Genomic DNA, 25,177 nt, shown 5'->3' with positions numbered 1-25,177 from the left:
GATTAAAAAGTGATAGTAAGAAATATATTATTAGAATAGATATATTATTAGATTGTTTTTTTTTGAATAAATGCAGTTCTTTTTAACCTTTTATTCATCAAATATATTAGACAGCAGAAACTGTTTTCCAACACTCATAATAAAATCAGAATATTGAGGAATGTTTCTAAATGATCATGTGATTGACTGGATGTTACAATTATGTGACACTGAAAGCTGGAGTAATGAGTGCTGAAGAAAATTCAGCTTTGCATCACAGGAATAAATTTTTTTTTTTTTAAGTATATTCAAATAGAAAACTATTATATAAAGTGTTGTAATAATATTTCACAAATATTACTGTATTTTTTCTGTAGTTTATTTTTGATGCACATAATGCCAGGCTTGATGAGCAGAATAGACTCTTTCGTAAAACATTACTCAAAATAGTAATGTCCTCCTTTTCCAAAACTTTTTGGTCTGTACGAACGTATATATATAGTTATATATATATATATATATATATCATATATATATATATATATTATATTTGTATATTATATAATATATATATAATATAATATAATATATATATATATATATATATATATATATATATATATATATATCATATTTCCATCAAAATATGTTAACTAATGTATTTTAAATGATCAGAACAAGATATACAATAACATGTTATGTTTCGTATCAGACATTTCCTGTTAGTCTCCTAATGTCCTATAAAATAAAGGCACAATAATGATGATTGATAAAAATATATAATTTTTAAGAGCTTCCGTTCATTCGCTTATTCGTACATCATTTGATGTAGTTTTAGCATACAGAAGTCCCTTTCAAACCAAGCAAGTTTGTGCGAATCTGTGTGGGGAAATCTTTTGCCTTCATGTGAAATACCCAACTGCATTGATTCATACTGAATGGTTGAAATTTACATGCAAAAATTATACCAAAATTGGTTTAATTGTGACTTAATGGGACATTTTGGAATTTAAACACTTTCTCAAACTCCAAGTAGTTGACATTCATTAGCCAGGCCATTAAACATTGAGTGAAATGTTTCCAACCCTGTTACCTAACAATGTCAGCATGGCCTAATTAATATTCATAAGAAAAAAGCTTTTTATATTTACCCCAGTCTTCAAAAAAATGTGTCAATTTAATCACCCATTTTTAATTATTGTTTTTAAATCTAAGTTTGACAGAACCTGTGACACCAAGGAGCGTGTGGGTGGTGTTTAGGTTGCTGCTGAAGTGAATATTACAACATGAGTGAGTGGGTTCTTAAGGTGTCACCACAGCAGTGTGCATTATTGCCACAAGACTGCAACATTAAGAGGAACTTTGGGGCTCTGTCAGTGAATCAGAATATGATTGCATTAGGTGGCCATCTTGTTAGTGTTCTCTGAGATTGAGGCTGTCTGGAGGACGGCAATCGAGCCCCTCATTACAGTCCACTAGAGCCACACTGACAGACAACCTCCCACTACCAGAGACTCAGACCTATGAAGATCCTGCTGGTGTAGAGCTTTGTCACTTGTCTCATTTAAGTCTAACTTAACTAGCGTTGTCCAAAAATCATCATTATATACTGATTACATTGTCCTTAATTTCAACAGAGATTTCAAATCAGTGCATGACATACAGTAGATTGCAATCACAGAATACTGAAGGTACCAGCAAAAAAAGATCTAGATTTTTACATTTCCTTCAGAAAGTTAATCATTTGTAATAGTAACAACATTTTGGGTTGGAGAATAATAAAGAACAGTAATAATAACTATGTTGCCAATGAAAATAATCAACTACCTCCAGGCCACGACACAACACAATAAATCTAAATAAAAACTAAAATGAAAAAATACTATTTATTCAAAAACTTGTAATACATAGAATTATTCGATTGTTATCTTTTTTCTTTTATAGTTTTTTTTGTCGTTATTATTGTGAGTTTCTTCTGGGATTTTTAGCAAGTTTAGTTGGTGATTGGTCAATTAAACATATAGCCCCACCCCAAACGCACACCATTGGTTGAGCTGTTACAGTGTCAGAATGGTCAGGAGGCTCAAAACAAACAAAACTATACAAACAACTATATCAAACTAATAGCACCACAGAGATACGGTGTTATGGTCACACTGGTGAAAATTCAGCAAAATTTTGTAGGAAAAAAAAAAGTCCATTGTCTATTGTCAGTGTAGTGTAGCAAAAGTATGAGGCACCATTTACACACAAGTCACTTTCAAACCAAGGCAATTTTCTGCTGGTCAGTGACCCATTTGAACCTGTTGTGAAATCTGTGATATTATATTAAAATGACTGGATTTCATCTTTACCACTGTAAAACATACACATTTCAACTTTAACAGTGCTTGACTTTTAATATGAAGGTTGTTTATGTAGAGTTAGATGCACAAACACTTATTCTAAATGTAATGTTAGAAACCCACACATAAACAGAAATGCATAACAAGCAGGTTGATGTAAAAACAAAGAAGTATGAAGCAATTAGCATTCGATATTCATTGTGTGTGTGTGTGTGTGTGTATATATATATATATATATATATATATATATAGAGAGAGAGAGAGAGAGAGAGAGAGAGAGAGCACCTCATTAGCAATAAACAGCTTTACACTGTGTAAATAAATCACAAAACGATCTATAATGAAAACATGGACTTAATCTAACAAACCAGTATACCATGAGTTACTTTGGTAGTAGTACAGTGTGTGCAAATCATGAGGCAGGGTACACAAAAAGTGATGTCATAAGGGGCCACCACACTGGGTCAAAGGCCCCTGTTACCTGCTTTGGGGGTCTTGCACTGCAAAAATCATTTAAATAAGAGATTTTGCAGAACTAAACAGATAATACCACATCACTGTAACCACACTCCTTCTCCCACGAACTGTTCAGTCTGCTGATCTGCTTACCACCTGAAAAAAAAAAAAAAAAAAAAAAAAAAAAAAAACACCGATATGTTTACTGTTTTAGGTATGTTTTGAAGTTGGCAGCTCGGGTTTGAGCTGGTCTTTTAAGCTGGTTCTTAATTGGTCATGAGCTGGTCCTAAGCAACTAGCTCTGTCAAGGACCATCTTTAAATCAATCTCAAACCAGCTGCCTTGCCTTTTTTAAAACATACCTAACCAGCATATGCTGTTTTTTTTCAACAGGGTACGGGTATTTTGCAAAAATTTTTTTATTTTTTTTTTTTGTGTAGACAACAGTATTATTGTTGTGTGGTTCACTTACGGTGTTGAAGAGTTGAGCAGAGAAAGTTTGGGAAGGAATGCCACTGCACAATGTATGGGTCTCCCGTCTGGCTTTGCTCAACCTCTCAATGAATCTGTATTGTTAATGTCTCAAGAGCTTCCCTCAAACTCCTGGAGTCTGGATTCACAATCCACAAAGCTACATGTACACACAGAGCAACCCACTGGGAACATGAAGTTTCACCTATGAAGAGTTCATATTTTATATTCTTATTCTCAGCTTCTCATACCACATTGTGAATCATTGTGCCACATGGGACATATGGAAATGGAGACATAGAGAAAACTGTCTCCACACAGGAAATCATATATATTGACTTTATTCTATTTTGAATTCAGAAGGCCAAGTGGTTCCTTGTGGGGTTATAAGGAAAGAGATGAAAATGTATCCCTATACTTCAGGTTTGAATGACAATAAAAAATTGCATCCAAGAGCATTTGCAATAGGTTTAAAATGATCAAGTCCCTGTAATGTGGCTGTTTCATAACTCAAGAATTTCATACTTTTACAGATTCGCAGACTTTTAACCAATACAGGAATTCTCTTAAAAACAATGAAAACTTCAATTAATAACAATAACAACTCTAATTGCTTTACATAATGCATATTTATATTAAGAAATGTCAAAGGTTTGTGACCTTTGTGTGAATGAAATCACTATGAATGCTCAATATGAACTTTTGATCTATAAGCATTATATAATGATTGGAAATGAAATAAATGCAAGCTGTAGTGTTATTAATTCTTAATGGAGCTGCTGGTAAGATCTGTTTCTCTGTGATTGCGTGGGGCTTCTCACATTCCTCCACTTCACCACTCACAGTACGAATCGATATGAGGATTTAAGTGCATTTTCACTTTAAAGTTTTAACTTTTTTTTTTTTTTTGCATTTAAAATACTCAGGATTTACACAGAAAATTGTTGTTTTTTGTCTTCATATATGTAATTATTTTGAAGGTTTCATGTGGTCGCTAGGGATAGAGATCTCCTTTTCTGTGCTATATTCACATTTTTTAAAACAATCATTGCAGCATTTTCTTAATTTTTCCCCTTTAAGTTTCTAACTGCAGGATTTCCAGCCTCTGTGTTTATAGAGCTGTCAATATTTATAAGCTGATCACAGAGACAGATGCAACCACAGATGCTATACAAAGTTTTTGCTTTTTCCCAACCAAAAATATAGAATAAATGAACTACATTTAGTTATTTATTTAAATACATTTTTAGGGCTGCCAAAGTTAACATTTTACCAAACCATTTCAGTTTGACACTGGTAAACTGATAAAACATTTAATTCCATTTTTGGATAGTTCCTGCAAAAAAATGATAATTGTGCCAAACATTTACTCACACTCATGTTGTTCTGGATCCACAAGGCATTCATTCATTTCCAAAACTCCAAAGAAGACCTTTTTAATGAAAACTGTGATATTTCTGTCCCACATTTGAAAAGTCCATTCCAACAAAAACTTTGACACTAACCAAAAATCGAAAGTTTCAAAGTGCTTGTGTGATGAACAGGAACCATGGGGGTTTTTGTCCTCACAAAATTCAAGCAAGTTCATCATAAAACACCGATCCCTCCTCTTCAGAAAGCCTTACACTAAACCACTCAATTCATATGGATTACTTTATGATGAACTTTTTTGAAGCATTAAAATTTTTGGTGGAATAGACTTTCGATGGAGGGACAGGAAAATCTCTCTGGTGTCTTTACAAATGTCTTCCCATTTTTGTTTGGAAGATAAATTGAATCTTATGGATTTGGAAGGGTGAGAAAAAATCATAGCAGAATTTTCAAATTTTGGGTGAACTATTCCTTTAAATGCATTTATACAATTTGAAAAATATAACTGCTTAATTCTGTTCTGTTTGATAACTGAAAGACCGGTCAATACAGGATGAACCTTTCCTTTAAAGACCACCAGACTACTCAATGCACAAACACACACACACACACACACACACACACACACACACACACACACACACACACACACACACACACACACACACACACACACACACACACACACATAGACAGACCACCTCATGTAGATTCACAGGCCCTGGTTAAATCCTGGCCATAACAGATTGCAGACTGTGGGCTGGGAATGTGTAGAACCTCTGTGAGTGACAGGTGAACTATTTGAATTCTGCTGAGTTTTTTCACTGAGCGAGCAGATTCAGTGTGGATCAAAAACCGATCACTCAATATTTTGCAGAATCCAGAATCCTACACAAGGTTTTCGTACTCTCTGAGTTAATTACGCACACCTTCTGTTTATTGGGAATCCTCCAGCCTTTTTATCTGAAGGGAGTTCCGTATCTGAAACTTCGATATGGCAGAGGGCAAGTTTGGGGAATCCAGACCTTGACCTCCAGCGGGCCCTCAGGTACCCGTACGTGAAGTTCAGCAGCATTCGGACCCGTCCTCTCATCTCTTTGCCATTCACGTAGACATAATCACACCTGTCTGATACCTGAGAGCAGAAAATAAGGATGTCAGTGATGGAGAAGTGAGAAAAGAACAGTGGATCAATCTTTTCAAGACACATTAGTGAACTTCACATTACTATTTATTTGACATAAATTGCTTTTGTTTTGAGGAAAAGGTAAGGTATATATTATATGGATTGGCAGTGAAGTCTCACAATATTGGAAAATATTTTATTTTGAAGAGTCAGCCTTGACTCTCTGTCATAAGATATAAGTATCTGGTATCTGGTATAAGTATCTTCTTGAGTTATAGTTTAAATAAAAAGAATTCACCACAACATCCACCTACACAGATAGGTCATGATTAAATTTCCCACGTCTTAACATTTCTGGGGTGTATTTTTTTATCTTGGCTTCCACAGTCCCTCAGTTGTTCTCATCTCTTTTAGTTGTTCTATTGGTTTCTACCTTTGAATGAAAAGATAAAAGCAGTACTGGCTCTATCCCATTTAACAGAGCACTACAGATGCCCAAGATGAAAACAGAACTTGTTATCTTAAGGTAAAAGACTGAAGGCATTACTGCATGTGTGTGTGGGGGGGTTTTGTTATAGTATGTAAACTAGATCATGAGCAGGTGATAAGAAGAGAAAGTTTTTTTTTTTAAATATTTATGGGACAAACACCATAAATCTACCTTGTCTAGAGCTGTCACCGTAATACTTATGAGTTCAACACCTCACTAAGTTCTTTCCAACTGACTACATCCACAAACCGTGATCAAAGACCATAAGGGCAAAGAATGGGCAGAATTATGAGGAATGATCCTAATCTTATCTTGAGTGACGTAATAGTCGCAATGAATTCTGATATGACCCAAATGTGAAGTGGCCCAAATCAGAATAGTAAAGATCAGATTCCACGTGGTTTGTGCTGTTCACACTTCAAGGAAAAATAAAAAGTCACATAAGAGCAAAAAATGGATTTGGGCCACATTTTTGGCTTTGCTGCAGTGTGAATGTAGCATTGATGTCTTTATGAAAATCTAAAAACATAGAAATATTTACACTACACTACCATTCAGAAGTTACTCACCAAGCCTACCTTAAATTTGATTTAAAATACATTACAAAAACGGTAATATTGTAAAATATTATTTTTATTTTCAGTATAACTCATCTAGTTGTAATATATTTTAAAATGTAATTTATTCCTGTGATGCAAAGCTAAATTTTCAACAGCCATTACATCAGTCACATGATCCTTCGGAAATAATTCTAACATGCTGATTTGCCTGCTCAATAAACATTTTATTTTTATGATTAATGTGGAAATGAAATGAGAAAATATTTTTGTTTAATTCTTTTTGTTTCAGGTTCTTTAATGAAAACAAAATTCAAAATAACAGCATTAATCGACATAGAAATCTTTTGAAACATTATACATGTCTGTACTGCACTTTTGATCAATTTATATGTCCTTGCTCAATAAAAGTCTGATATTTCTATCAATAAATAAATAAATAATCTGCTGACTGCCCCCCTGTTGTGACAGAGAAACAAATGTTTGCGTGTTAGTGTAAGTGTGCATGGAAGTTGGCAGCAAACAGCTAAGCCGGGGCCCACCAAGTCACCTTTCTTTTCCAGATGGCTGCTGGGAGGAAATGGCGCAGCACTTTAGTTAATAATGATGAGTAAATACAACAGCCTATCGCCCGACACACACTACACAGAGAAACAGAAGGGCGGCCTCATCCTCCCACACTTGACGAGGAGTTATGAGGCCACATTCCAAAACCATTCGTTTCATAAAACGCTGGCAAAATTACTTGGCTCAGTGTTTCCTTCTGATGCAGACCTCAAATCACTATGACTGGCTCGGTCAGACTTTGATTCCTCTAACACAAGATCTGACAGGATGGAAAACTACTGAAGCAACACACACCATCAAAGTGTGGCCAGCAGCAGAAAGATAAAAGCATGCAAGAGCACACTACTCATACACACATGCACGCACTGATTTGTGCAACATATGGCTGCAAACCCAAATTTTGTGCACCCGTTCAAATTAATTGAGCTCATAGGCTCTTTTTTTATTTAATAAAAACATTTATGTTCCTATTTTTCTCATAAGGAATATTAAGTCTCAGTCTGTCAGGGTTTCAGAACTGCACAATCATTTCATGATCCCTGAAGAGCAATTAGAAGATCCAGATCTCGGCAATCTATGTTAAAATGCTTGTGGGGACTTTCCATGTTTACAGTACACTGACTTTTTAAAAGCATAAGAGGCACACATCCCATGATATTCCCATGTTAGAAATATATATCGTCGCTGTCCGATGAAAACCACGTATGTCCATTTTGCCGATTTTGAGATTTTTTGACGGATTGAATGTCCAGGTTCATTTCCGTATACAGTATGCTTCACATATCTAAATGGGCAAAGAAAAGTTGTGAAATCATGTCATCTGATTTTTCACGTATATCCATTTGGTGTTGTCAAAGCTGTCAATCACGCCGCGTATCTCCCCGCCCTGTGGAAGCATCTCGCCGGTCTCGTGAAGTTTCATCGAAGCTCAGCACTGGATAGCCGAATAAACACTGCGTGAGGTAAAGTATCAGCAAACGTTTGTATTTTTTTTTTTTTTTGACAACTGTTCTCAAAAGTTTATTATATATTCACAACTAATATTTATCGGTAAATGGTCTAGACGAAGTAATTGTCACCGAATATTTTTATTTATTTTTATATTTGTGAACCTTGCTGACGTACCAATTAAAGTATGACATTGAAGCTCTCCACAGTTTAGTTCTAATCTAGTTCTTCAACAGATTAACAATTAGTTTGCTTGCTAGTATGTAAATAAACTCGGTCTCATTGATAAGATTCAAACTTTTTTTTCTTAGTCAAACGCGACTTGGCCATTCGAAGAACGCGTATCGACCACCGTTACTGTAAAATATGCACGTATGTCCATTTAAACTCAATTTTGGTCAAATGTGGATTATATCATTACACTGGCAAGAATATGGTTACATGTAAAGATGCCGTACCAAGTATGACAACGCTACAATTCAAACTGCTTTTGAAATACGGTTGTTTTTTTTCACTTCCTGAAAAGTAACCGTTTTTGGACATTACGTGAGTAGTTTCATCGGGCAGCGACGATATATATATATATATATATATAAAAAATTGTGACACTCAAGATGAAACATCATTTGGTGCCTTATATAAATTTTTCTTTCATATACAGTGCACTTTTAGAAGAAAAGGTTCTATATAGAACCATAAAAGGTTCTATCAGGTGCTTCATATATGGATCCCCTAAAAGGTTCCATACAGAACCCTTTTTAAGGGTTCAATCAAAAGAACCCTTTAGGGTTCTTTGTAGCCAGGAAAAATGTTCTATATAGAACCCTTTAGGGGTTCCAACCATGGGATCATTATTTGGATTCTTTTTTGTTATATTTTAATTAGATTGTAAGACTTAAACACCCTCATATAGCTATTTTATCACTATAAACTGAAATAACAATAAGCATAACACATCAAGGTGTTGTGTGATCATTTAAGACACTTTTATTAGCATTTACAATGACAGGCAATATATAACACAGCAATTCACAGTGCAACAGTTACAGGGATTAACAAAAATCCATTTTTCTTTATCTGTTCATACTTTTCATTATTTTTACCTCTCTAGAATAGCACTTTCCCTTTTAGAAATATTGTTTTTCAACCCATCCAATGTCAGTCACAAATATATGTTGATTGCTAGAATCCACAAAAAAAAAAAATAAAAATAAAAAATAAAACAATTGAATGTTAATTTGCACAAATAAAAACAAAAAGAAAGTTAACTTGCAAATAGAATTAAACATAAATAAATACATATTTAAAATCAGAATGTGAGAAGTTTGTCATCAAATAGTATATTAATGACAGTCTTATTTTGCATCTCACCACCAGGTCATTACCCTTTACCTTAAATAAATGCCAAGTATTTACTCCACATTCTCCTATAAACCAAGTAGTCTAACTTTTTTTGTAAACTGCAACTTTTGCCAATGCTGTAACCCCTAAGAGATGGTGAACCACATGTTTCTGAAAAGGGAACTAAAAGACTAACTAGTAGTATTGTTTTTAAATGTACAAGCATTAAATGTACATTTTACATGCAGATAAGCATTTAAACAATAAAAACAAAGGGCACATGACAATTTCAGCACTGGGAAGGGCTAAATAGTGCTGATTGAAATTAACTGAGTGATGGCTTTTGTATGCTCCATAGTATTGAATAAAAAGTAGACAGCACACAGATACTTCTGGCATCTCTGTGTTATTGGTTAGTGACACGTCCATCTTGATGAGTAGGCTTGACATCCTAAGATGGGGATACAAGTCAGAGAAACATTTATTAGACCTACGGTATGGAGAGTACAGTACAACAGGAAAAAGAAAGAAATTTCTCACAGTTAAATCAAATCTTAAAACTTACTTGAATTAGAGAGGAGTGTGGTGTTTTCATCTGAATGTAGATAACGAAACAAGCAATGCTGCACTCCATAGTCAAAGCCTGCAGTGACAGTGCAAAATATTTATTTAGAAAGTAGAAGAAATAAGACATCAGTAATTTAAGTTTCCCAAAGTTGGTACTGTGAGGAAAAAGAAATTATGTTACCTTTTGTGTTGTGTTGTAGCAAGTTTGGTTATGTTTCCTCTGACTTCCAATTTTCAGCACTCTGATAAGGAGGTGGTAAAACTTTAAAAGTGCTCTCTGACAGAGGAACATCTACAACAACCAAATACAGTTTTTAGAATAATATACAATTACTTCAGTTAAAACGAATAATTTACTATAACTGCAAACACCAAATACACATCTCAATCAGCTTCTCTCATTGTTCTTCTTGGGTTGAATTCATGTTTATAACGGCTGTCTGATGGTGATTTGACCGAAACTTTGACTGAAATGCGGCGCTTTGCAGACGGACAAAATTGATCAGCGCATAGATACACGTTCAAGTTGTTTGCCATTTATGTCAAAGATCATTGTATGCATCTGTTTGGAGGGATGAGTTATAAGAGCCTTTTAGAATCTAAATGAAACACTGAAATTTCAAACTCCATACGATATGAGCATGGTGCTCGTCAATAAAAGAGCTGTATGGCATCTTACATGACATGATAACTAACCTGCAGTCATGTTAGTTTGCTGATTTAAATAGCAGACTATAGCGTGGTAGGCCTACCTATTAAATAAATGTATCAAACTTTACACAGATTGCTTTACACTGCTAGTACACTTCTACCTGATCAGTTTGTTGGTATAAATTAATAGGTTGATTCAGTAATAGTAGACTTAAATAAACCAGTTAATTTAGATGTTAGGCCTTTTTTTCAGTGTACAGGAACACGTGACAATTATTTTCTATTAAACTTGAGAGAGCAGACGTACATTTTAAGTTTTTTCTCTTTGGAATAAAGGTGTGTCAAAGTAAAACACAAATATAATTTAATATAATATTTTTAAATAGCCTAATGTGTAAAAATTTACATAAAACATGGTTTAGCCCAAAGAATCATTTTGTGCCAAAAAGGGTTCTTTCTCCTTATATAGAACCTTTTTGGCATAAAGCATTCTTTGGAGTTGAGTAAAGAACCCTAGGGTTCTATAAAGAACCCCAAAGAACCTTTTTTTTTCTAAGAGTGTGCTGACTGCATTCATCAATCATCTAACTCTGTTACCCAAGTTGTACAATGATTTTAATTAGTTTAATGCTACAAAATCAGACAAATAATTGATTTAAACTCTAGTTAAACATCTCATTTAAATTATAATATTAAGTTTTACCTCCGGTTCACTCAAAATTTTCTGAAAGTTAAACACCTCTTTTCACTGCCCATTTTTATTTTATTTATATATATTTTTAAAGAGTTTCAGTCCTGTTTTTTTTTAGCCTCTATTCATGGAAAGTGGCTGTTCTTGAATAATGTCATTATACAGTAAGTACTAAAAAATTCAAGAGTCCTGGCTTTGGCTGAACACTACACACACTCTCAAGAGTTGAGTGAGAGATCTAATCCAGCATCAGAACATCATGGTGTGTTGCTTTCTACACTTAAGGGTTGTTAGAGCTGTGAGGGTTTGTTTCATGCTTGTCTGATTGATAGAGTTGTCTGCTGTCAGAGTTTCCTCTTGCTCTGGTTCCAAAGCTTTATCTCTGTTACTTCAACAAAGTCTGAGAGTGAAGATGCTTAGACAGTCTTCATAGGGCGGCCAAAGTTAAACTGTTGACGTGATGAATTAATAGATTTAACACTGTTATATTCAACACAGCTAGCAACAGTGACCCCAAAAACTATTTGGACACTTCAGTGAATTTATAATAATATGTCACAATTCAGCCTTGCTGAGCATATGAGACTGTATGTTTCATTGCAACCTTTTACTAAAACGTAACCTTTAAGTAAATTCTAGCAAGTTCACTGCAATTGCTTTGATTAATACTGCACATTTCAAGTATTCCTACATCACTAACTCTTTCCAATGCTGTAACGGCTTCAAATCTACTGTTACGGACACAAACAGCACACACAAACACAAAACACACAGGGCATCATCATTAATCACTGCCATAGACTGGGGAATCTCCCACCACAATGTTACAGCCATGACTATTCAGTCTGGAAAATTAACTACCCGTCAGACACTTCCAATCAAGCAGCCATCAGAGGAACGAGAGGGCCGGACCATAAACAGGCGGCTCGTACATGTGTTTGACTGAGCAGGTCTGACAGCACAATTAACCGGGTCTTAAACTACAACTGTGTGGGTCCTCAGCGAAGGAGGGAGTTATTTATAATCAAAGGTGAAATACATCCACGAAAAGTACATTCAACTTTTACTTCCTCCTATTTATATTAAACACTTCATCTGCTACACTGGACATGGCTGGACTACTAATATAGCTCCACATTGACTGTCCATGTCACTCCTATTGGGAGAACCTGTAATCTAAACTCACCTTTTTATGCAGTCATCAGTTTTACCTGACTGGCTCCCAATAGTGCTTTACATCAAACTCACTGGCTCTACTGAAAGATTCCCAGATAACACTCCCCTGTGCACTCCATTCTATACAGCATCATGGTATGTGGCCCAAGAATCATTGATTCCTAATACACACACACACAAACCCACTCAAATACACACATACTGTTTTCACACAATGGTTTGGTCAATAAATTTCAGTTTTTATTGCAGATCCTTTGCAGACTTCCAGGTTTATATATATATATATATATATATATATTTGAAGCACAAATGAAACATTTTATGTAACTGATTTCAGTAAACCTCAGTAAAATTAGACATATCAAAGTAACTCAAATGAACCTAATGTATTTAGCAATAGCACATATTAGCATGCTAAATGCAACTTTCTTGCATCAAATATACAGGTATGGCAACATACATCACAAGAAAAAAACGATCAAAAAGCAACATCGGTCCACCCTTCCTTGAGCACAGCCTCCAGTTTTCACCACATTAACTCCCCAAACTCCAACATAACAGAAACTTCTAAAATCCAACATAATGGAACATTAAACATTAAGAGCAAAAAAAGTATCTCCCTTTTCTCATCTTGCTCAAAAACACCTCAAATAATACATCATTTTAAGATTTACTGCTCATGCAGCGCATGCTGGGAACTTGAAATCCCATGCCCAGGTTCAGTTAATGCCAAAAACTATTCACATAGTCCCAACACAATTAAAATGAGTGTAACTTCCATTTCACACATTTAAGCGGATTGCATGTGACAAAAACTTTATGAATTAAAAGTGTTGCATTAGCTCATCTAATAAAGTGAATTAAACAAGCAGAAAAATATTTCACAAAGAACAAATATTAGAAAAAAATATATTAATATTATGCCAAATATATACAAAATCAGTTCAAAGGTTTGAGGTCTGTAAGAATAAATACTTGTATTCAGGTATGCATGAAATTGATCAAAAGTGACAGTAAGACTTAGATTGTTACTAAAAATTACCAATAAACACTGTTCTTTCTTAAAAACTGAAAGAAAATGTACCATGTTTCCACAAAATACTAAGCAGCACAATTGTTTTCAGCATTGTTAAAAATAAGAAGCTATTTTAAATTGTAATAATATATTTAAGAATATTACTTTTACTGTAATTTTGATCAAATAAATGCAGATTTTTGCTGAGCATAAGAGACTTTTTTCAAAAATATTTAATAAAATCTCACCAACTCCAAACCCCAAAATACAGTATTTTTCTGAATTTCATACAACCAAGTAAAGAGGATCCAAAGTTAACTCTTACCAATCAACAAATGTGATGGATATTTAGAAAAGGTAAATAAAATAGCTTTACTGCCAGTTGACTTTTTATGAAGCGTCACGGTAAATGGTTTATTTTATTTTATTTATTTTTTGCATCGAAAAACTTTGGTTTTAAGACACTTTTCACTTTTTATGCACTTTCTTCACCACATAATTTTTTGCCTTGGTCTAATTGTTTGTCTTATAGTATGCGGACAATTTTGGTATTTTTGGTAATTTTAATAGGCACACTTTAATAAGCAATATCACATCAATTATATTAAGGAAAAAAGAAAAAAAAAGTAAAAGAAAAAGAAAAAAAATGAGGAAAAATATTAAGGCTATTAGGAAGAAAAATGGCAATGGCAAAAATAAAAAAATAAAAAAAAAAAAAAAAAACAAGCAACTGCTCTGAAGACATTGTGTTTTGGATATGTATGAAGTGCTCTTCTTCATACATGTATGTCAAGTGCACTTAGAGGAATCTCAAAACTGAAATATGATGAATGAGAATTACATACTTTAATCAAGGTCAACTATCAAACACTCATATATACTCTTGAAGTTCTCAGAATTTGGAAATTGATCCAGCTGTTTTTGACAAGATTGAAAGAACTTCAGGCGCTTTGATTTAAAGTTGATGTCAGAATAACCTTACTTGCCAGCGTTCTCACAATTTGTGACAAAATCAGAAGACATGTTGTATTTACAGTCTGCACTTCAGACATATTGAGTTGTTTGTGCAACAGACACAGACTGCTACTCAAGCAGGTTACATCAGTAAAACAGATCAAACAAAGCCAACATCAAGTCTGGAAACTGTAGAATCTGTGACCTCATGTCAGCAAAAACAACATGCTTCGCAATTTATTTATTTAAATAAAGCTCTCTTGTAAGTATTTTAGAATGCACAAATGCAGGGCCATTTCTAGCCATTTTTGACGCCCTAGGCAAAATTCCTATTGGCGCCCCCCATCCAACTCAAAATAACATAAAACTGATTATGTTTAAGTATTCACACAAATATAATCTGTTATATCTTAAGTGAACAATTGGGAAACTGTTGGGGAAAAACATTGGATGTGTAACTTTATATTAAATCCGTGCATTATACTGTTAATACCGGCCGTCTGTCGCATTAATGTTAATCACACGATAAAAGAAAAGAGGGAATCACTCACTGCCCCTGACTGAACTGCTTTTGTAGCTTTAATGATTAATCTATTTGTAATGAACACACTTAAGTGATTTGTTTTTCTTACTTGAATGCTTATGTTTAGATGTAAAATGAAAAAGTATTACACTATTCACTTTTTTGTTAGCCTATTTGTTCTTTTTTGCATCTTTTTTTAATTGGCTGTTAAAATTTTATATGGTAATATTACATGAAACTGATCCTTTAACAATGCATTTGTGCAAAAACGCACACCTTTTGGAACAATTTCACAACGATTTCTCGACTGCCACAAATACTGTCTAAACAAAATACTGATTTTGTGCATGTTTTACTGTACCAATATTTTCAATTGGCCTTTGAACTTAGCTTTATTGCATGGCAAAAAACACGTTACCTTGCCAAACCACTGACAGATCCCATTGATCTAATGGAGTTTTGAGCGCTCCAAATGCAAACTTTGCATGCAACAATTGGGAAGAAATTGACAGTGATCTAAAGCAATGTGCATACAGGCATCATCAGATTGACAGTACTCTAGCGAGTCCAGACCAATGATGTTGGGGGATCCAGTGGGGACAGCAATCATATTTCAGGGTGGCTGTTCCACTCTTTAGCACAACCCTGATAAATATAGTGCCAGTGTGTACACTCATTGGTGCCCCTCCAGCTGGTGGCGCCCTAGGTGACCGTCTAGTTCGCCTATGCCTAGAAACAGTACTGCACAATGCATAACTAGTGTGCTTTCACCAATTGTAGCACTGCTAAAATCATTATAAAAATAAAAAATGCTAATGTTTTCTATTTAGCATGTAAGAACATGATATAATGCAGCACAGTATAGCTATTCAGCATTTTGGCACTGTCGCTTGAGCTAAAGAGATTGTGTTATTTAGTCTATTATGCATTACATTTTATTTTCTTTTACTATCTATTGTTGTGGCTACAGGCTGGCTGATGGGTTTCTGTATTAAATTAATTGGGAGAAAATGATACAAAATTATACAATTTATAAATTGTTGTTCATTATATAGGTTGGTGGTTGTTTTGTTGGATGATGATTTTCTGTATTAACATTAATTGTTTGAAATTTTTAAACCTTCTTATAATAGAGCATCAGTCTCTGAGGAAATAGAAAATTCATATCAAAATGGTTATCTTTCTATCTCAATACAGTGATTGTGATCCAAGCAGATCGTTTAGTGTGTACGCCATACATTATTTAGCTACAATGCCACACTTGTTTATTACATTAATCCCAAATAGTTAAAATGATTTGTCATTCTGCTCAAGTTTCATAGAGATATTTTCACATAGCCAGCTAAGGTTTGATTGAGAAAATGCAATACTTTATTATATGCTATATTTCCATAGCATGTTATTATTCTAAAAGTACTGTAAGTGAACTATTGAAATAATTTGTTGAAATTAGTATTCTGGGCTGAAGGTGATTGTGTGTAGACTTTCATATCAGACGAAAAATCTCCACAATAGCAAAATGTTTAGACAAAAAAAAAAAAACATTTAAAAAAACCTTTTTACATTTACAGTTTTTAGGTATTATGGGATAGCAAACTGGTGCCAACCAAATTTTTTTTTTTTACAGAGCAGGTGATGAATCGTGTTTTGCAGTGCACTATTCTAGTCAGGCCACATAAAGGAGATCTGTGAAAGCTGCAGTATGTAATTTCTGTACCTCAAGCATCACTAAATAATGACTGGTTTTACAAACACTCCCCTGTCTTTGGTTAAGTTAACAGTTCAAAGTTAAGTTTTAAAGTGGAGGGACACTCTGACTGCAGGCTAAATATGTGCTTCATGAGGTGACATCTAAATGACCTGGTAATATTAGCTGGTTATTTAATGAGCAAATCAGCCTGACTAAATTGGATTAAACCAACGGAAGTCATTTTAAGAATCATATCAGGTAGAAATAGCTCCTAAGGTAATAACTGCATATTCCATTTTCATGGCATCCAAAGTATATTTGCACATCTTCAACTACAGTATGAACTGGGATAAGCTAAAACTTTTACTCATGAGTCATGAATATGAATGAAATGTTAGGCCAAAACACTGGATTATTGCAGTCTATGTAAAACATATACAACGTTTCGATCATATTTCAGGGTGGCTGTTCCACTCTTTAGCACAACCCTGATAAATATATCAGCTGGTGGCGCCCTAGGTGACCGTCTAGTTCACCTATGCCTAGTTCGCCTAGGTCACCTAGGGCGCCACCAGCTGGACGGGGCACCAATGAGTGTACACACTGGCACTATATTTATCAGGGTTGTGCTAAAGAGTGGAACAGCCACCCTGAAATATGATCGAAACGTTGTATATGTTTACATAGACTGCAATAATCCAGTGTTTGGCCTAACATTTCATTCATATTCATGACCTCATGAGTAAAAGATTTAGCTTATGGTCAGTCTATGTAAACATATACAACGTTTCGATCATTTGCATGTGACCAAAGCCTTTAATGCTTTAAGAGAGAGTTTAGCTGAAGCACAGCTGTGTTTTTAACTGTGAAGAAATACACTGAAATTAGCAATTAAAAACATTCTTACGAATGTCGTCGGCATTAAATCACTCCCACAGTGGAAGCTGATTGCGTATAAGTCTTTTGGGTCATTTAAAATTAGAGAATTTCATGTCTAAACAACCTCAACTTAGGCCTGTCAAACACAAATTACCATCTCTAGAAAAAAATCGTCTTGTTTAGAAACAAGCTTCAGCAGATTTCGTCTCAGGCGTAATCAAACATATGATAATTATATACGCTATGATTGAATCTGAGCTCATATGTGACCGAGCTCCAGCTGGAGGCATTTGATAGAAACCCCAAAAGACAAGAATTATAGAAAATTATAGATACACAACGGCCAGTGGAACTCTTGTGAATATTGAAGTGTGCCTAATTTGTATTCAATGTGCACTTGCAGTGTACTTCAAATCTTGTGAATGTGCCGTAAGAATGAGAGTCCAAACTGCTGATAAAAACATCACAATAATCCACACGACTCCAGTCTAGTCTGCACTACTCCAGTCCATCAATTATTGTCTTGTGAAGTGAAAAGCTGTGTGTTTGTAATAAACAAATCCATCAATAATTTTTTGCTTCCAGGTTAAAATATGAGTCCTTTATCCATAATATTGCTTTCTCTAGTGAAAAAAGTCTTGTCTGAATCACAAGACAATGGTTTAAAAGTTAAATATGATGGATTTGTTTCTTACAAATATGCAGCTTTTTGATTTACAGGACAAATAATTGATGGACTTGAGTGGTGTGGAGTAAGTGTGAATTATTGTAATGTTTATATCAGCTTGTATGGACTCTCATTCTGACGGCACCCATTCACTGCAGAGGATCCACAGGTGAGCAAGATTCTCCAAATCTGTTCCAATAAAGAAACAAACTCATCTACAAATTGAGTAAATCGTCAGCAAATTTCCAAATTTGGGTGAACTATTCCTGAGTGTCCAAAAACATTACATTCAGTTCACACTTACTGTATATAATTTCTGTAATAAGTACTCTTTTTGCTAATGTATACTCCTTATTCACAAGGGACAACACATGACACTTGCCAGCTTGTTGTAAACATGCTGATATAGAAAATAGAGAAATGGATCTCTATTAAACAAGTGTCAGAGCGTGAACAGACAGGTGGAGGAGGACGGATGACTGAGGACTGTCACTGAGATGCATTTTCTTTGAAACTTTCCAACAGATCCATTCACGTTCGGATTGATTCTTGAAGCATTTTTTTTTTTTTTTTTCAATTCTAAATAAGTATCCCGACATGATGAACAATTATCACCTCCATTAATCATTGGAAAAACCTCATTAGAAATGAATGAAATTTATTGTCAGCTTCATTTGAATCCTATCATATTGATTAAAAATCAACATGACACAACATGCTTTGGTTTGTTTGTTCATGTGAGTGAATCATTACGATTGAAGAGGACTGACAGTCAGAGGACTGACCTTAACCACGTCTTCATCAGTGGACTGGCACTGCACAGCGTCTGACACATCTGTAACTGTCCCGTCTGTGCCCACCGTCACCACCTTCACCGGCACCGCCACCGTCTTCCCGTTCAGCACTGCGGTGTTCAGGATCTCTGTTTCCTGCAAGCACAGACACAAGAAACATCTGAAATGTCTGACTGACTTCATCTATCTATCATTTGTTCGTTTGTTTGTTCATTCATTTGTTGGTTCATTCATTCATTCATTCAGACCATCCTTCATTTATTTTTTCAGTCCTTCCCACATTTGTTCATTCATCAATCATTATTTTCTTCTTCTTCTTTTTCTCTTTTTTTCATTTTAACTTTGTTTTATTCCTCCTTCCTTCCATCCTACTTTCTACAGTACATCCCCCAGTGAAGATGACATGAAGTGAGAGAGGGGCTACAAAATTACTTTACAAAAAGAAGCAGAAGAGAAGACGTCTAAGAGCAGAGGATGAAGGGGGTGGGGTAGAGGGGGTGCTGTTTGACAGTTTGGGGAGTGGGTTCATTAGAAGAGAAACAGCCCGAGTCCTTAACCTTTCAGCCACGGAGACACACTGTTTCAGACAACCACATAATTGAGCCCATTACAGTCAGCATGAGAAACTCAGCCCCATTGTGCCATCCCTGAGAGACAGGCAGACGTGGGTAATGTAGTCAATTTACCTCATTAGTAGCAGATCACTTTCAATTAAACAATCTGCTTGCCCTCAATGTCCAACAGCGGCAGTGCGGTTACTGCAATCAACGGTATTTCATTCACTTGTAAGCGCTGTCTTTCCATCCTCATTTCTTTCTCTTTAATTGGCTCTTTTATAAGAAAGCAAGAGATGACACTAACCTAATCCTCAATTAATGTGTAATGACACGCTCAGCTTATCACCATCTCACCAACTCTCTCTGCCTTATTATTCCCATTACCACAAGCAGCACGGTTCTGGATCTCTATCCTGTCTCCGATGGTTCTCTCTTTACGGATTTATGTGGAAAGGGAATAAAAGAAAATGAATTGTCCCTGACAGCTATGCTTTTTTCCCATATAATATTTTTTTTAAGCTGGTCTGCTCTTTACAGGCTTGATTCTTGTCATTTCTGTAATGCTATTACTGGAAGACTCTTTTTCGTTTAATTCTTGATCATGTCTGTGTATATGCCGCTGAAGAGACTGTAGTGATGCTTTGATCCATTATCTCAACTCGGTTTGAGCCAAACAGGGAGGTCACACTTCTCATGCGTCCCTCTAAGAATGGGCTTATAAATGTTTGAGATGTTTTTGTGTGCTGAATAATTTAAGGACAATGAAAGAGAAGAGTGAAATCTGTGAAGGCATTTTACTTGAGACAGAATTTGTCTCAAAGTAAATAAATGCTTATTTGTGGACACAAATGGAAAACTCAAGCAGTATCCTTGGCTAAAAGAAAACTTTTGCATTGTTTTTAAATAAAAGAATTATTTATTTTTATGTTATGTAAACCATTTTCTTTTTGAGGGCATCCCGAAAAAGGAGGTTTTGTCATATTTAGCTAACTTGGATGACATTTTTTTTCAGCAAATCGGTCCCTCAAAGTAAGGCTAAGTAAGTTTAGATACACAGAGATCAGTGAGGGCCTGATGGTTCATTCTAAGGTACTCCCAAAAGTAACCCTCAGAAAACCCTTTTGACATTATTAGATTTAAAGAAAAACATGATTTGTTTGATTTAAGAGCATTTCAGCTAGGGCGGATAACTTCAAATGTTCTCATTTTATTTGCTTTGCTATATTTTTGAGGACATTTTTAAAAGGCTGGCCCTCGTAAGTAGAGCTAAACATGTACAGTAGACACATAAATGGGCTTTCTGATTCTGATCAGACCAATTTCAAGGCTTGTATTACTCCAAAGTCTCTTTCTTTTTGCATAATATATTAAAATAAAATAAATAATATATTAAAAACTAAATAAATTATAGCCAAATAATATTTCATTTACATTTTTCAAAAAAAAAAAAAAAAAAAAAAAAAAAAAAAAGTGATGTGACATACAGCCAAGTATGGTGACCCATATTCAGAATCGTGCTCTGCATTTAACCCATCCAACCCAACCACACACACACACACACCCGGGGCAGTGGACATTTATGGTGCGGTGCCCGGGGACCAGTTGGGGGTTCAGTGCCTTGCTCAAGGGCACCTCAGTCGTGGTATTGCTGGCCCAAGACTCGAACCAACAACCTTAGGATTAGGAGTCAAACTCTCTAACCATTGGGCCACGACTTCATGCATTAAGCAAGAAAACACAGAAAATGCTGATAATGCTGAAAATCAGTGTGTCAGTGTTTGCATTCATGTTTGTTTCATATGTCCAAAAACAAATAAATAATAATAATAATAATAATAATAATAATAACTAATAACAGAAGTAATGTAACCATCAAGCAAAACCTTCAATGCAAAAACACATATACCTTCTTATATACATATACATATACATATACATATACATATACATATACATATACATATACATACATATACATATATACACACATATACATATACAGTGTATATATACTATTATTCAACAAGGATGTACTAATTTGACCAAAAGTGATGGTTAGGATATTTACATTGTTACAAAATATTTATATTTCAACTGTTTTCAACATTGATAATAATTAGAAATGTTTCTTAAGCAGAAAATCAGCATATTAGAAAAAAAAATAAAAAATTCATCAAATATATATATAGTATCATTGTGACACAGAAACACCCCCCCCCCCCCCAACAAAAAGGCCTATAGTGTGTTCATTTCACTTAAGCCTAAGATATGAAGACTTTGAGGGAATCCCTGACTCATACATCACTAAACGGTTCATCTGCACAGCCCTTTTCTCCCTTTATGCTCCTCTGCCCCGAATGTGCCCCCAAGCCTCCGTCTACGGTCCTGCTAGATCATTGCTGCAGACCTTGAGAGAGAGCTCGAGCAAGTGTCGTACGGCCTATGTGAGCGTGGTGGATCGTAGTCGTCTGTGTGCTTGGGGTTAGGAGACTCACAGCAGGATAAATGTGAGCAGCAGGACATTAGCGGCTAGCAAGAAAGAGATCACTGCATGCTGGTAATAAGCCACAGGCGTGGGACAGCAGTAGAGAGGGGCGCGGGGCATGAGATGGCCACCGCAATTGGATACAGACACAGACGCGGCCATTATCAAAGTTTGTGTGCTGGACCTGTTTATGAGCCTGTCCCCCTGATGGGTTTAATGGGCGAGATAGAAAGCCTGCTGCAGGGCCAAGCCCAGGAGCTAATGGAGGAATTTATGAAACAAGCTCACTCTCAAGGACATGACTGTCAAATGCTGAGTTCTGCCCTCTTATGGCTGCTTTTGTTCAATTTTATGGACCTTGACTAGACAAAAGAGGCTTTTGGCCTGCGTGCCTAGACACCCGAAAGGTCAATGTCAATGACCTGAGACTACACTGGACTACACTACTTAAGTATTTTGGCGCTACTTTTTATTTGCAAACTAGTTTGCAGACTAGTTTCCCTCCTTCCTGGTCACATTAAGGACAGTTCTCAGACAGATGGTTCAAAAGTGCCTTTAATTTAAACATCAATAGAAAAATATGGCGTAACAATCACAGAAACAATCATTATGCAAAAATCTTCCCACATCGTGACATAGACATGTGGGTGGGTGTGTTAAACAAGGTGTTTCAGGGGGGCGAAGTGGACAAGATCTGTACTTGACTTTTTATAAAGAATACTGTATCTCTTTGGGTTTGAGACTTTAGTCTTTTGCAACTTTTGGGATCTTATCTTTTCATGAACAGCGTGTAACACTCCAAAGGGAAAGTTTGAAATCACATCATACGATTTATGCAAGGATGCATTGATCAAAAGTAACAGTAAAAAAATTACAAAAGAGTTATTTATAATCTCTATCATTTTTATTATTGTATATTATTATTTTTTAACGTTTTTTCTATTCATAAAGAATCCTGAAAACAAATGTATCAATCTTAACATTTGAAAATAAATGTTTCCTTTTAAGCACCATGCCATTTTGCTAATTTAGTTATCTCAACTTAGGACTATAGGTTTAATCATGGCCTACCACATCTACAAGAAGTGTTTGAATTTCTTCATTATATCAAACGACTCTTTTCTTTCTCTTCCTTTGTTTTAATCTGCACAAATGAGGTATTTTTTTAGTTTATTTTTTTATGGAAAGATTATTTCTTTATTGAGACAAATTTGTGATTAAAATTCTGCAGCACCATTAAACTGTAAACAGTAATATAAAACAGAATAACAGTGAAAACTGAGGATCTTTCCTAGCGAGCAGCACCAGAAGACACGCACCGGAGAAAGGTAAGAATTAAAGCCACTGATTATAAATCTCTGGAGATATCTTGAGCCAAAGTACCCAGCAAGACTGTGGTCCCAATAGCTGTACCGCTGTTTGCTCATTCATGAGTGCCTGTCCAACACTGGGATTCAACCCATTAAGCCATCAATTTATATATTTTTTTTATATTTTGTGTATGTATACAGATGGATGTATATTTTGTCTGTGACTGAAGCGGTGTGGATGTGTTGTAGAGGTCACAGAGGTTCTTGCAATGTAGCATGAAAGCCCAATAAAATGTTCCAACACCCTCTGCAAACTTGCAAGTAACAAACAGCAGGGCCAATTTCAACTAGATTGGGCAAGTTGCTTTGCACAGACCTTACAGTTAATTGACTAAAATGCTTTTGAACAGGCTGCATCATGCTGCCAATATCTTTTAAAGATTTCCTCAATAGTGTCTCATTACCACAAATCTGCTCGCTCAATTACTTGAGGGGCACTGGGAAGCACCAAACTTGTAAATATGCTGAAATCCATTTTCAAGGTTCCAGTAAAGTCTCAGAGCAAAACAAACCCAGCAGACTAATAAGCCATGAACTGAAAACTTTGACTGTACAAAAGATCAAAGACCTATCAATAATACAACGGAGATTAATGAAATCTCAGAAAAATGGCTTCGACTTTGAATTCAAAATTTGGAGTTCCTTTCAGACGGTTTAAATTGGGCCATGCGCAAATGTGAAGAGATGAAAAAAAGGAAGAAAATTACATCTTTGCCACAGAGAAGTGTCTTTCAGCCTCCAACCCACCAAAGGCTATTCATTTAGTCCCAACTGTTCAGGTAAAAGCCATAAAAAAAAAAAAAAAAAAAAAATGATGCGTGCAGTAATCTCTGCTTTTGAGATGTACTGTACCAGTATAATAGTCCAAGTGCTGGAATATTATCATTCCATGGCAAATTTGCCAGTCAAAGCACCTGATGTCTAGTGCCTGATTCATTTGCTCTAGTGGAGTGGATGTTCACTGTACTGTAGCTGGAAAACTCTTTGTGATTTTTCAATAAAAACTTGCCCCAAATGGCTAACTTATGGGGACTTGTGCTCTTGTAGTCTACCCTCGTACGTGTCTGTGAATTATATGAGAGGAAAAATACATCCATTTCATCATTTAACAGTTTAAAAAAGGGGGGGTGGAGGGTGGGGTTTGGGGAGGGGTTCCATGATTGAATGGACCTCTGAGAGCAATATGTGATGTGGTGCAACCCTTATAGACAAGTTTGTTTTGTAAATATGCACTGTTCTGCAAGACTGAACACACATTATTATACACCTTTCAGAATTTAACTGAAAGTGCCTTTTACATTCCTGAATTTGGAATGAATTTGAATGTAAGTAGCAAATAGCTAAATGCTAAACTGTATTATAATAATTTTCGATATACACTTTTTGGGATAATTAATTGGATATACAATCAATTGTTTTTCATAATAAGTGTTTTGAATAATGTCTATTGTTCACTATCTTTCTGTTTGTCAAGCTACACTACTGTTCAAAAGTTTGGGGTTGGCAA

At 35.3% G+C, this 25,177-nt stretch overlaps 1 pseudogene; it reads right to left on the bottom strand.

Annotated features, from left to right (window-relative positions):
• Positions 1–25,177, bottom strand: part of LOC122144299 — a 139,619-nt pseudogene that overhangs the window by 17,847 nt on the left and 96,595 nt on the right.

This window comes from Cyprinus carpio, unplaced genomic scaffold, assembly GCF_018340385.1.
Source record: "Cyprinus carpio isolate SPL01 unplaced genomic scaffold, ASM1834038v1 S000006635, whole genome shotgun sequence".
NCBI lineage: Eukaryota > Metazoa > Chordata > Actinopteri > Cypriniformes > Cyprinidae > Cyprinus > Cyprinus carpio.
The sequence above is the reverse complement of the archived record's forward strand: the minus strand, read 5'-3'. Positions and strand labels throughout refer to the sequence as shown.